The 12,069-nt window shown below is 42.0% G+C and overlaps 1 protein-coding gene across 1 annotated transcript in view; it reads right to left on the bottom strand.

Annotated features, from left to right (window-relative positions):
• Positions 1-12,069, bottom strand: part of LOC144382051 (transport and Golgi organization protein 1 homolog) — a 39,097-nt gene that overhangs the window by 24,154 nt on the left and 2,874 nt on the right. Inside the window, exons 3-5 of the mRNA XM_078074034.1 lie at positions 4,411-4,492; positions 3,755-3,856; positions 1,907-2,098 (exon numbers count right to left, since the gene is read on the bottom strand). The gene's annotated coding sequence lies outside the window, so the exon portion shown is untranslated. The remainder of the gene's footprint in view (positions 1-1,906; positions 2,099-3,754; positions 3,857-4,410; positions 4,493-12,069) is intronic.

The following is a 12,069-nucleotide window of genomic DNA, read 5'->3' as shown; positions in this document are numbered from 1 at the left end:
TATATGGACAAAAGAAATTAAAAAATGATTCTATTTAGAATAGCAACAAAATGAATATAATACTAAGAATAAATTTAGTCAAGAAAGTGAAAGACTTGTACACTGAAAAATAAAAATTTTTGCTGAAAGAAACGAAAGAAGGTATCAATAAATGGAAAGACATACTGTATTAATTGGAGACTTAATATTAAGATGACAATACTACCCAAAGCCATCTTCAGGTTCAATGCACTCCCTATCAAAATCTCAGTGGTATAGAAATATTCATCCTAAAATTCATATGAGATCTTGACGGATCCCAAATAGCCAAGACAATCTTTTAAAGGGAGAAGAAAGTTCTTCTTTTCAGGGAGAAGAGCTTACACTACTGATTTTTAAACTTACTGCAAAACTATAGATTTCATATGAAATCTTGACAGATCCCAGATAGCCAAGACAAACTTTTAAAGGGAGAAGAAAGTTCTTCTTTCCAGGGAGAAGAGCTTACACTACTGATTTTTAAACTTACTGCAAAACTATAGATTTCATATGAAATCTTGACAGATCCCAGATAGCCAAGACAAACTTTTAAAGGGAGAAGAAAGTTCTTCTTTCCAGGGAGAAGAGCTTACACTACTGATTTTTAAACTTACTGCAAAACTATAGATTTCATATGAAATCTTGACAGATCCCAGATAGCCAAGACAATCTTTTAAAGGGAGAAGAAAGTTCTTCTTTCCAGGGAGAAGAGCTTACACTACTGATTTTTAAACTTACTGCAAAACTATACTGGAAATAATCTAAATGTCTATTAAGAAATTGATGGATATACAAAATATGGTACACCCATACAAAACTGGCATAAAAAAAAAAAAAAAGACACATAGATGATTGGAATAAAATAGAGAACCCAGAAAGAAATCCTCACATATATTGTCAATGGCTTTTAGGCAAAAATGCCAAGACCATTCAGTGGGAAGAGTCAATCTTTTCAACAAATGGCACTGAGAAACTTAGATGTTCAGATGCAAATGAATGCAGTTACCTTATACACCATATACACAAATTAACTCAAAATGGATCAAAAGCCTAAACACAAGAGCTAAAATTCTGAAACTCTTAGAAGAAAACATAGGGGGAAGTCTTCATGATTTTGGATTTGACAATTATTTATTGACTATGACACCGAAAGCACAGGAAACAAAAGAAAAAAATAGATAAAATGTTCCTCATCAAATTTTTAGAATTTTACTTGAAAGGACACTATCAAAAGAGTGAAAAGACAATGCACTGAATGGGAGAAAATATTTGCAAAGCATATATCTTATGAGGGGTTCATATTCAGAATATATAAAGAGCTCTTACAAATCAACAACAAAACAAACAACCCAATTTTAAAAATAGGCAAAGGACTTGAATAGACAATTCTCCAGAGAAGGTACACAAATGGCCAATAAGCACATGAAAAGATGCTCAACATCACTAGTCATTAGGGAGATGAAAATCAAAACCACAATGAGATACCACATCACATGCGGTAGAATGACTATTATACACACAAAACAAACAAACAAACCTGAAAATAACAAGGTTTAGCAAGGATATGGAGAAACCGGAACACTTGTACGTTGCTGATAGAAATATAAAATGGTGCAGCCACTGTGGAAAACATTTTGGCAGTTCCTCAAAAAGTTAAATACAGGGGCGCCAGGGTGGCTCAGTCATTGGGCGTCTGCCTTTGGCTCGGGTCATGATCCCAGGGTCCTGGCATCAAGCCCCACATCAGGCTCCCTGCTCAGCGTGGAGTCTGCTTCTCCCTCTCCCACTCCCCCCTGCTTATATTCCCTCTTTCACTGTCTCGCTGTCTCTCTCTCTCTGTCAAATAAATAAATAAAATCTTTTAAAAAAAAGTTAAATATAGAATTACCATATGATGCAGCAATTCCACTTTCAGGTATATATCCAAAAGAAGTGAAAGCAGGAACTCAAAACGGATACTTGCACACCAATGTTCATTGCAGCATTATTCACAGTAGCCAAAAGATGGAAATAATCTAAATGTCTATTAAGAAATTGATGGATATACAAAATATGGTACACCCATACAATACCATTCAGCCTGAAAAAAAATGACATTTGGTCACACGCTACAACATGGATGAACCTTGAAAACATGTGCTAGGTGAGATAAGCCAGACACAAAAGGGCAAATGTTGTAAAATTCCACTTAATAGAGGTAACTAAAATAGGCAAATTCTTAAAGCCAAAAAGTGTATTAAAGGTTACCAAATGCTGGGGATATGAGGAGGAGGGGGGAGTTATTATTTAATGGGAACAGAGTCTCCATTTGGGATGGAAAAAATTTCTGGAGATGCATGGTGGTAACTGTACAATGTTGTGATTTACTCAGTGCTGCTGAATTGTATGCTTAAAAATGGTGAAAAGGGTAAATTTTATATATTTTACCTCAGTAAAGAAAAGAAAGGAAAAAAGCAAACAAATCTCAGTGGAGGAGTGACAACATATAGTCAAGAGAGCATGTGAAATGGGGTATATATCTACATAGGTGTGGGCATAGAGGAGGACATCTTTGTAAAATAAAATATGTTATTTCCAACTAAAAAAAAAACTGATGTTGCTCTGGACCATCCCAGTTTAATTTAACCAGAATCTCTATGGTTGGATCCAAGAATTATTTTTTTAAATCTTCTCAACTGATTCTAACATACAGGCAGGGTTGAGAACCACTGATCTATATATCTGTTACTCTGTTTATTTTCTCTTTTATCCAAGCCTAAAATCGTACTACTGTGAATTAAGGCTAGGGCCTGCATTATTTGCTTTTGGTCAATAATGGCACAAAAGGAGCAGCACCACCCACCCCCAAGGCATAGAGTGAGGCCAACAGGGACACCAACGGTTGTTCCTGTGGAGAAAGGAGACGGGTCTGAGATCAACTTCAAGGTCTGTCCACTCTCCCCTGACAATCTTGGAAGCTGAGAATTTGGTCAAGAGTTTCAGGTTTCCTTAGAGCCTGTCACAGTTTTATGTAATCCCTGGATTTCTTACGTAGGGTTTGGGAACCAAAAAGATGTGGGTTTGAATCCTAGACCTGCCATTTATTTGACGTGGGGAAAACATACAAAGCTTCCAATCTGCAGTTTCTTCCTCTGTGAAGTGGGGGCACCACTGTCCTCTCTGGAGGCTCAGCAAGGTTAACAGATTTGTGCACAGCCTGTTGGTAAGTGGGACTGTAGGATCTGAACTCAGTCAAAGCTTCCTGCATACTCAACCTCAAGAGATCATTGGACGGGCGCCTGGGTGGCTCAGTCGTTAGGCTTCTGCCTTCGGCTCAGGTCATGATCCCAGGGTCCCGGGATCAAGTCCCACATCGGGCTCCCTGCTCAGCGGGAAGCCTGCTTCTCCCTCTCCCACGCCCCCTGCTTGTGTTCCTTCTCTCACTGTGTCTTTCTCTGTCAAATAAATAAATAAAATCTTTAAAAAAAAAAAAAAGAGATCATTGGAACCCAAGTCTAGGGTGCTTCTTTCTACCCTGTCAGCACTTAAGTGTCAGACGGTTTCGGACAGGAAAGGATGTGAGAACACACTAGGAGCTTAGAGATTAGTTAGAAGAGGCTTCATTGAGTTGGAGTGACTGAAGGGAGGTGTGAAGAAGGCTCGTGTTGCGGAGTTGTATCCACCCCCTTAGCACCCACACTGCTCCCTGAAGGGGTTTTGGGGGCCTGGAAGTGGGCAGGTGAGGATCACCACTTACTTCGTAGCCCATGAAGAGGCCAATGGGCTTGGTGGGCTTCATCCTGATGCCAGTGTTGCCTTCAGTGTTGAACGGCAGGCTGTTGCCCTTGTCGTCAATGATCTGGAGCAACAGGCGTGTGAATCCCACCCTGCAGGGTCACCCCAACACGCCTGCCCCACCCACACAGTACCGGACTATTTGTGTGACACTGGTGAGAATAAATGGGGGGAGGAGCCCTGTTGGGAAATAGATTACAGCTGTCAGAAGAGTTTGAAGTCAGGAAGTGGTGAAACCCAAGTTATGGGTCTACTGGTCTCATGGACATGCAGACGTGGCAAACGTGTCTTCAAGCTAGAAAACACAGATCAGGGAAAACTAGAAGCACCAGCTGATGGAGAGAGCTGCCAGGGCTCCCTCCAGGTGCTCTGGTCCCATCTGTTGTGTATGAGGCTTCCGGCTGCCAGGCTGAGCAGCATTCATGCCCAGGATACTGCAGTTCTCAACTGAAGCCTCCCCAGGAAATCGGCGGGAAAACAGGAGGAGAGGAAGAAGGACAACAACTGGGGTGGGGGTGGGGTGGAGTGGGCACAGCTGGTTCTGTCACCTGGTGTCCCACAATTGTCCAATCCCAGCTGAGCCCTAACTGCACCCAGCAAATGCCTTTAGGACCAGACCTGGACGTCGAAGGCGGGGGATGCCTTCCCCGATGGAACCCGGCTTGATCTTCATTCCACGGAGAGTGCCACAACTTACTCCCTATTCATAAAAGAAAGAAAATGGGGTTGGTCAAAGAGTCCAGGCTGATTACAAAGCATTAAGAACCACACACAGCATCCTCACTCATCCATGTCATTCGATGCTATGCAAAGAACCCTTATGGGGAAGCTAGAAGGCCCAGATTCTAGGTGCAAGGCATTGACCCAATTCTGGTCAGCAGATATTCACCACACCTGACATGGACTGGGCCTGTGCTAGCTCCTGGGGCTACCCGGTCCAGTGGGAGGGGCCAAAAAAGAAGCAAAGGGGTGAGCCCGGGGCTGTGGGCATGTAATGTGAGGTGTGGAGTACGCACTGTATGTCAGACATGTGTCCGTTTGTTAGAGGAAGGCCATGACATCATTTAACATTGACTCAGGCTGTTAAACAGTGATAGGAACACTGTCTCAACGACTCAGAGCTGTGCTGAGAATATTCAGATTGTGTTGTCCCCTCTGCTAGGCAACTGCCCCACCCCCATTTATCTTCCTGATGAACTTTATTCCTCCTTTATGGTACTCTAAAATATCTTTCTAAAGCTAAGCCAGACCAGGATTTGAATCTTTTTTTTTTTTTCTTTTTAAGATTTTGTGTGTTTATTTGAGAGAGAGAAAAACGAGAGACAGAGTAGGGGTGGAGGGGGAGGGGCAGAGGGAGAGGGAGAAGCAGACTCCCCAGCTGAGCAGGGAGCCCAATGCGGGGCTCGATCCCAGGACCCCAGGACCACCACCCAAGCCAAAGGCAAATGCTTAACCGACTGAGCCACCCAAGGATTTGAATCTTGACTCCAGCTATGTGCCAATTAATCCCCTTTCATCTTCTCCTCTGTAAAGGGGGGTAATTACAACACTTAGCTCTCATAGTACCTGTGAGTGTGTGGAAAACTCTTCACACAGTGCCTGGCACACCAAGTTAGTTCCATAAACAGTTACAACTAGCTATTATCCTGGCCCCAAGAAAAGTCAGTTGGGAGATTCTCCTTCTGTAGTATTTCTTCCCACACTTCCATTGTAGCCAACAGAGCATTATACTTCTTTTTTTTAAAAATATTTATCCATTTATTTTAGAGAGAGAGAAAGAGCTCAAGAGTGCTTGAATGGGGTTTGGGGGGCAGAGGGAGAGAGAGTCTTAAGCAGACTCCCTGCTGAGCATGGAGCTCTATGCGGGGGCTCAATCCCACGACCCATGAGATCACCACCTAAGCTGAAACCAAGAGTCGGAAGCTCAACCCACTGAGCCAACCAGGAGCTCCCAATTATACTTATTTTTGCTTGTCTGTTTCCCTCAGTGGATAACAAGCATCCTGAGAATAGAGATTGCCCCATTCATCTCTACTATCCTAGCATCTAGGGCAACACTTACTTAAAAACAAGAGTAACGGCAAGGTGAGCATGTACAAGAGGTTGGACATTGTAGCCAGAGCTTTATATACTTCCTTTCATTTCCCTTATCACAACCCAGCGAGACTGGGTTATATTTCCATTTTGGAGACAGAGAAGCAGAGACTCTGGAAGGTTCAATGCTATGCCAATGGTCTTGAAGCCTGTAATTGGCAAGCTGAGATTTGAACTGGGGTCTGAGTTCCTGAGAGGGAAAGCTCTTTCTCCTTTGCTGTGTTGCTGCTCACAGTACAGGCATGTGGAAAATGTTCCACAGATGAGTCAGTGGCTATGAAAATACTTTGTGAAATACAGCACCACCTGGGTATAAGGCAGTATTCTGTTGTTGCAAATAGTTGATACAAAGGAACCTGAATCATGGGTATATTGTAGTTCTCATCCCACCCTCCTCCTTGTCCAAATATAAACTATGAACCATACAAGAACTAACCTAAAGTCTTAATATTTCTTAGGCCTGGAAGCAGACCAATTAACTGATGATTTAAAAGCATATTTTTTTGCAAAAAAGTCAGACAAGTATGTGAATTGAGGCTAAAATAGTCATTTTGCTCCAGCTCCTGAGGTGGTAGTCATCTGTCTGTCAGTTACAGGGATAACAAGGAGGCTGGGCAAAGTGGCCCAGCAACAGAAATGACTTGAGAATTGTGTTGGAAGAAAGATACCTGCCCCTGCCCCTACTATCATTAATAACGTTTTTGTGGTTCAAGACATGCCTGATACTCTGAATGCCCTGTCACCTGGCTAGTCAGTGATGCCTTTGGGAGTCACACTGTGTGTGTGTGTGTGTGTGTGTGTGTGTGTGTGTGTCTGTGTGTGTGTGTTGGTATATACAGGAAGTTTCTGCTCCCTCCCCCACTCTAGCTAGTGTCCCTCAATCAAACCTGTGTGCTGTCCACGTGAACACCAGAAATGAACTGCTGGGGCCAGCTCCTGGCTGCCTGTGGTTGCCACCCTAGGAAGGGATGAAGTAGGCAGGACTTGCAGATGGTGGGCTCCATGTAACTGGAGAGAACCTCCCATCCCGCCACCCTTCCTGGGCTCCCTAGAGCTAATGATCACAAGGATGGTAGCACCATGTCCTTACACCCCTTTTCAAAGTTTTGTCCAATAGTTTTCAGTACATTGGCCTCTTGACAAACTGATGAGCTGTGAATTGTCTTTGTGCAAATTGATTTGGGGCAAATTAGCCTAGAATTCTGAAGCCTCCCATTGGCTTCAAGCAATGCTGTGAGCAGAGTGGGGCCTCTGCACATACATGGTTCAGCTCGTCTGCTGGGCTCAGTGGCTCAGCACATCCTGACTGACCAAGAAAGTACCATCTACCTACTGTTTCTGACTGTCCGTAGACCTCGTAGAGCAGAAGACCTGTCCATTTTCTCCACTGCTCTTGATCCTCCGGCAGCAGAGCCTCCCCGCCAGCACTGCAGTGCTCCAGGGTAGGGAACCTGAGACTTAGGGGAAGGCAAAGTGACAAGAGAACTTGCAATCAGGCCTTGGATGTTCTGCCCCAGGCCCAGAGTGTTAAGAGCTCAGAGCCTCGTCATCTGGATCATTCATGCTTCTGCTTCCTCATGTTCTTACTTGCCTTTTGGGCAATTTGCTGGTGGTCAAAGCCAACTGGAAGTCACTCACTTCCTGTCAGTTCATGTTAACTCTTCTGGCAAGGGCTGGGTGGTGGTGGTGAGGCTAATGGGTTTGGATCAAAGGTTTGGATCAACTTTGGAAGTTGACATAAAAAGATGGCAAAGATGTATTTATCAGACCTTGTCTTCACATTCTCCGTGGCTATGAGGGGTATTTTATAAACTGTAATGTGATGGGGGATAAAATCCCAAGAGCATGTTAGGATGCTAACAGAACTGCATTGCCTTCTCTGAAGGGTAGGGTCATGTGAATTGAAGGGCTTTTGTATTTCTGAGCAGAGAATGCAAGTTAGAGGGTAGAAATGAATTGCCCAGGACATCAAGGAAGACTGGAATGCGTGTAGGAAAGGAGAGAAGGGTTATGGTAGCAGCCCTGAGAGAAAGAATTTCAGGGAGCCAAAAAGTTGGCTGTGAACATCTGTGGTAGGTACATTGCATGATGTAAATCCTCTTCTTCATTTTTCCCCATAAAATTTTCTGCTTATAAAAAAACAACCACAAAATAATGATGGATTCCCTGAAGGACGTGCGGAGAAGTGATTGAGGTCTGAGTACCAGGTGGCCTGGGGCTGAGCCGGGTCAGCTCTTGGGGATGAGAGAGGTAGCAGACATCTGGTTCACCTTCTCATCCTCATCACGCTGTCCTGGTACATCAGAGTCAGAGTCAGGGACAGGAGGGCTGAGTTCACTGAGGGTGTCTTCTTCATTCTTCTGTAGCTTTATCCAAAGTAGGTAAAATGGGCAGATTCTCTCATGCAGTCATTAGCTATGCTTTGGTTGTATTTTTACTGGGTTTGGACAAAGATCATCGACTGAGGAATGTTCAAAAAGTAGCTTAATATGAGCTTTGAAATACAGATGGAAACAGGATCCAAATCGCTTGAGGCTTCATGAATAAAATCAAACCTGTGTTTCAGAGTTAGCTTCATAAGGGTAGCCATAGAACACCTTAATATTTTAATTCTATATTTAAGACATGTTACTCTGATTTTTGAAGTAGCCGTTTTAATCTCAGACTCTTTAAAAGATACATAAATGCCCATAAGTTTCAAAGAGCAGATTTCAGTTTAGCTGAAATTAACCTGCAAACATGGGGAAATGCAAAACTAAAACTCTACAGTAAGATAACACTATATATCCATCAGATTGACAAAAATTAAAAACTCTGACAATAACAAATATTGCCAATGTTATGGAACAATGGGAATTCTCCTCTCCTGTTAATGGGAGCATTTCAATACTTTGGAAAATCGCATGGTAAAATGTCATGTCAGTGTGAACTAGCAATTCGTCTTCCAGAAAAATGCTACAGAAATGCATGCTTATACGCACCAGCGTACATGTACAAGAATCCAATGCAGCATGAATCACTAATAGCCCCAAAATGAAAACTACCCAGTGTCCATTAATGGTAGAACAGATAAAAAACACATGATGTTTTTATACAATGGGATATTATACAGCAATGAAAATTAACTACAGCAACCTGCAGCAACATCGACACATCTTAAAAACATAATGCTGAGAAAAGAAGCCAAATATTACAGAGTAATATCTGATTACACACATAAAGGTCAAAAGCAAGGAAAATATGATAATTTGTTTAGGGGTATTTCCTTAGGAGGTAAACTATAAGGGAAAACAAAGAAATGAACACCATAAAAGTCAAGATAGTAAATTCCTTTAGGGAAGAAAGAGAACCATGAAGAGATCTCTGGGGTGTGGGCAATATTCTATTTTTCTGATTCAGTGAGTGGTGACACACGCATCCTCCCCAACATTTGTTATTTCCCGTCTTGTTAATTTTAAGCATTCTGACTGGTATGAGGTGGTATCTCGTTGTGGTTTTGATTTGTATTTCCCTGATGCCGAATGAAGTGGAGCAGTTTTTCATGTGTTTGTGGGCCATTTGTATGTGTTCTTTGGAGAAATGTCTGTGCATGTCTTCTGCCCATTTCTTGACTGGACTAATTGTTTTTTGAGTGTTGAGTTTGATAAGTTCTTTATAGATCCTGGATACTAGCCCTTTATTTGATAAGACATTTGCAAATATCTTCTTCCATTCCATAGGTTGCCTTTTCTAGTTTTGCTGAGCTTTTCCTTTGCTGTGCAGAAGCTCTTTATCTTGATGAAGTTGCAATAGTTCATGTTTGCTTTTGCTCCCTTGCCTTTGTAGATGTATCTAGCAAGTAGTCGCTGCGGTTGAGGTCGAAGAACCTCCTGCCTGTGTTCTCCCCTAGGATTTTGATGGATTCCTGTCTCACAGTAAGGTCTTCCATCCATCTTGAGTTTATCTTTGTGTATGGTGCCAAAAAATGGTCCGGTTTTATTCTTCTACATGTGGCTGTCCAGTTTTCCCAGTACCATTTATTGAAGAGACTGTCCTTTTTCCACTGGATATTCTTTCCTGCTTTGTCGAAGATTAGTTGACCATAGAGTTGAGGGTCCATTTCTGGGTTCTGTCTTCTGTTCCATTGATCCATGTGTCTGTTTTTGTGCCAGAACCATAGTGTCTTGATGATTACAGCTTTGTACAATAGCTTGAAGTCTGGCATTGTGATGCCACTAGCTTTGGTTTTCGTTTTCAACATTCCTCTGGCGATGCGGGGTCTTTTCTGGTTCCATACCAATTTTAGGATTATTTGTTACACTCTGTGAAAAAAGTTGATGGTATTTTGATGGGGATTTCATCGAATGGTTAGATTACTCTGTGTAGACATTTTAACAATGTTTTTCCAATCCATGAGCATGGAACGTTTTTTCATTTCTTTGTGTCTTCCTCAATTTCTTTCCTAAGTGTTGTGTAGTTTTTGGAGTACAGATCCTTTACCTCTTTGGTTAGGTTTATTCTTAGGTATCTTATGGGTTTCAGTGCACTTGTAAATGGGATCGATTCCTTCATTTCTCTTTCTTCTGTCTCATTGTTAGTGTATGGAAATGCAACTCATTTCTGTGCATTGATTTTATATCCTGCTGAATTCTTGTATGAGTTCTAGCAATTTTGGGGCGGTCTTTTGGGTTTTCCACATAAAGTATCATGTCATCTGCAAAGAGTGAGAGTTTGACTTCTTTGCTCAGTCGGATGCCTTTTATTTCTTTTTTGTTGTTGTCTGATTGCTGAGGCTAGGACTTCTCTAGTTGAAAAACTGTGGTGAGAGTGGGCATCCCTGTCATGTTCCTGACCTTACAGGAAAAGGTCTCAGTGTTTCCCCATTGAGAATGATATTCGCTGTGGGCTTTTCATAGATGGCTTTTATGTTATTGAGGTATATCCCCTCTACCCCTATACCGTGGAGAGTTTTAATCAAGAAAGGATGCTGCATTTTGTCCAGTGCTTTTTCTGCATCAATTGAGAGGATCATATGGATCTTGACCTTTCTTTTATTAATGTGAAGTATCACATGGATTTGATTTGCGAATGTTGAACCACCCTTACAGCCCAGGAATAAATCCCACTTCGTCACGGTGAATACTCCTTTTAACGTGCTGTTGGATCCTGTGCGCTAGTATTGTGCTGAGAATTTTTGCATCCATGGGGTCTTTGTCTGTTTTTGGGATCAAGGTCATGCTGGCCTTATAGAACAAGTTTGGAAGTTTTCCTTCCATTTCTATTTTTTGAAACAGCCTCAGAAGAATAGGTATTAGTTTTTCTTTGAATGTTTGGTGGAATTCCCCTGGGAAGCCATCTGGCCCTGGACTCTTGTGTGTTGGTAGATTTTTTGATCACTGCTTCAATTTCCTTGCTGGTTATGGGTCTGTTCAGGTTTTCTATTTCTTCCTGATTCAGTTTTGGTGGTTTCTAAGTTTCCAGGAATGCATCCATTTCTTTCAGATGGCCTAATTTGTTGTCATATAGTTGCTGTGTGTGTTCTTAAGATTGTTTGTATTTCTTTGGTGTTGGTTGTGATCTGTCCTCTTTCATTCATGACATTATTATTTTGGGTCCTTTCCCCTTTCTTTTGGATAAGTGTGGCTTGAGGTTCATCAAGCTTATTAATAATTTCAAAGAACCAGCTCCTGGTTTCATTGATTGTTGTACTGTTCTTCTGGTTTCTATTTCATTGTTTTCTGCTCTAATCTCTATAATTTCTCTTCTCCTGCTTGGTTTAGGCTTTATTTGCTGTTCATTCTCCGGCTCCTTTGGGCATAAGGTTAGCTTGTGTATTGGAGACTTTCTGATTTTTTGAGGAAAGCTTGTATTGCTATGTACTTTCCTCTTAGGACCGCCTTTGCTGTCTCCCAAAGGTTTTGAACAGCTGTGTTTTCATTTTCATTCATCTCCATGAAATCTTCAATTCTTCTTTAATTTCCCGGTTGATGCATTCATTCTTTAGTAGGATGCTCTTTAGCCTCCGAGTGTTTGAGTTCCTTCCCTATTTCCTGTTGTGATTGAGTTCCTGTTTCAAAGCGTAGTGGTCTGAAAATATGCAGGGAATAATCCCAATCTTTTGGTATGGGTTGAGACCTGATTTGTGCCCCGGTATGGGATCTCTTCTGGAGAATGTTCCATGTGCCCTGTAGAAGAATGTGTATT

This window comes from Halichoerus grypus, chromosome 6 (assembly GCF_964656455.1).
Source record: "Halichoerus grypus chromosome 6, mHalGry1.hap1.1, whole genome shotgun sequence".
NCBI classification, from domain to species: Eukaryota; Metazoa; Chordata; class Mammalia; order Carnivora; family Phocidae; genus Halichoerus; species Halichoerus grypus.
The sequence above is the reverse complement of the archived record's forward strand: the minus strand, read 5'-3'. Positions and strand labels throughout refer to the sequence as shown.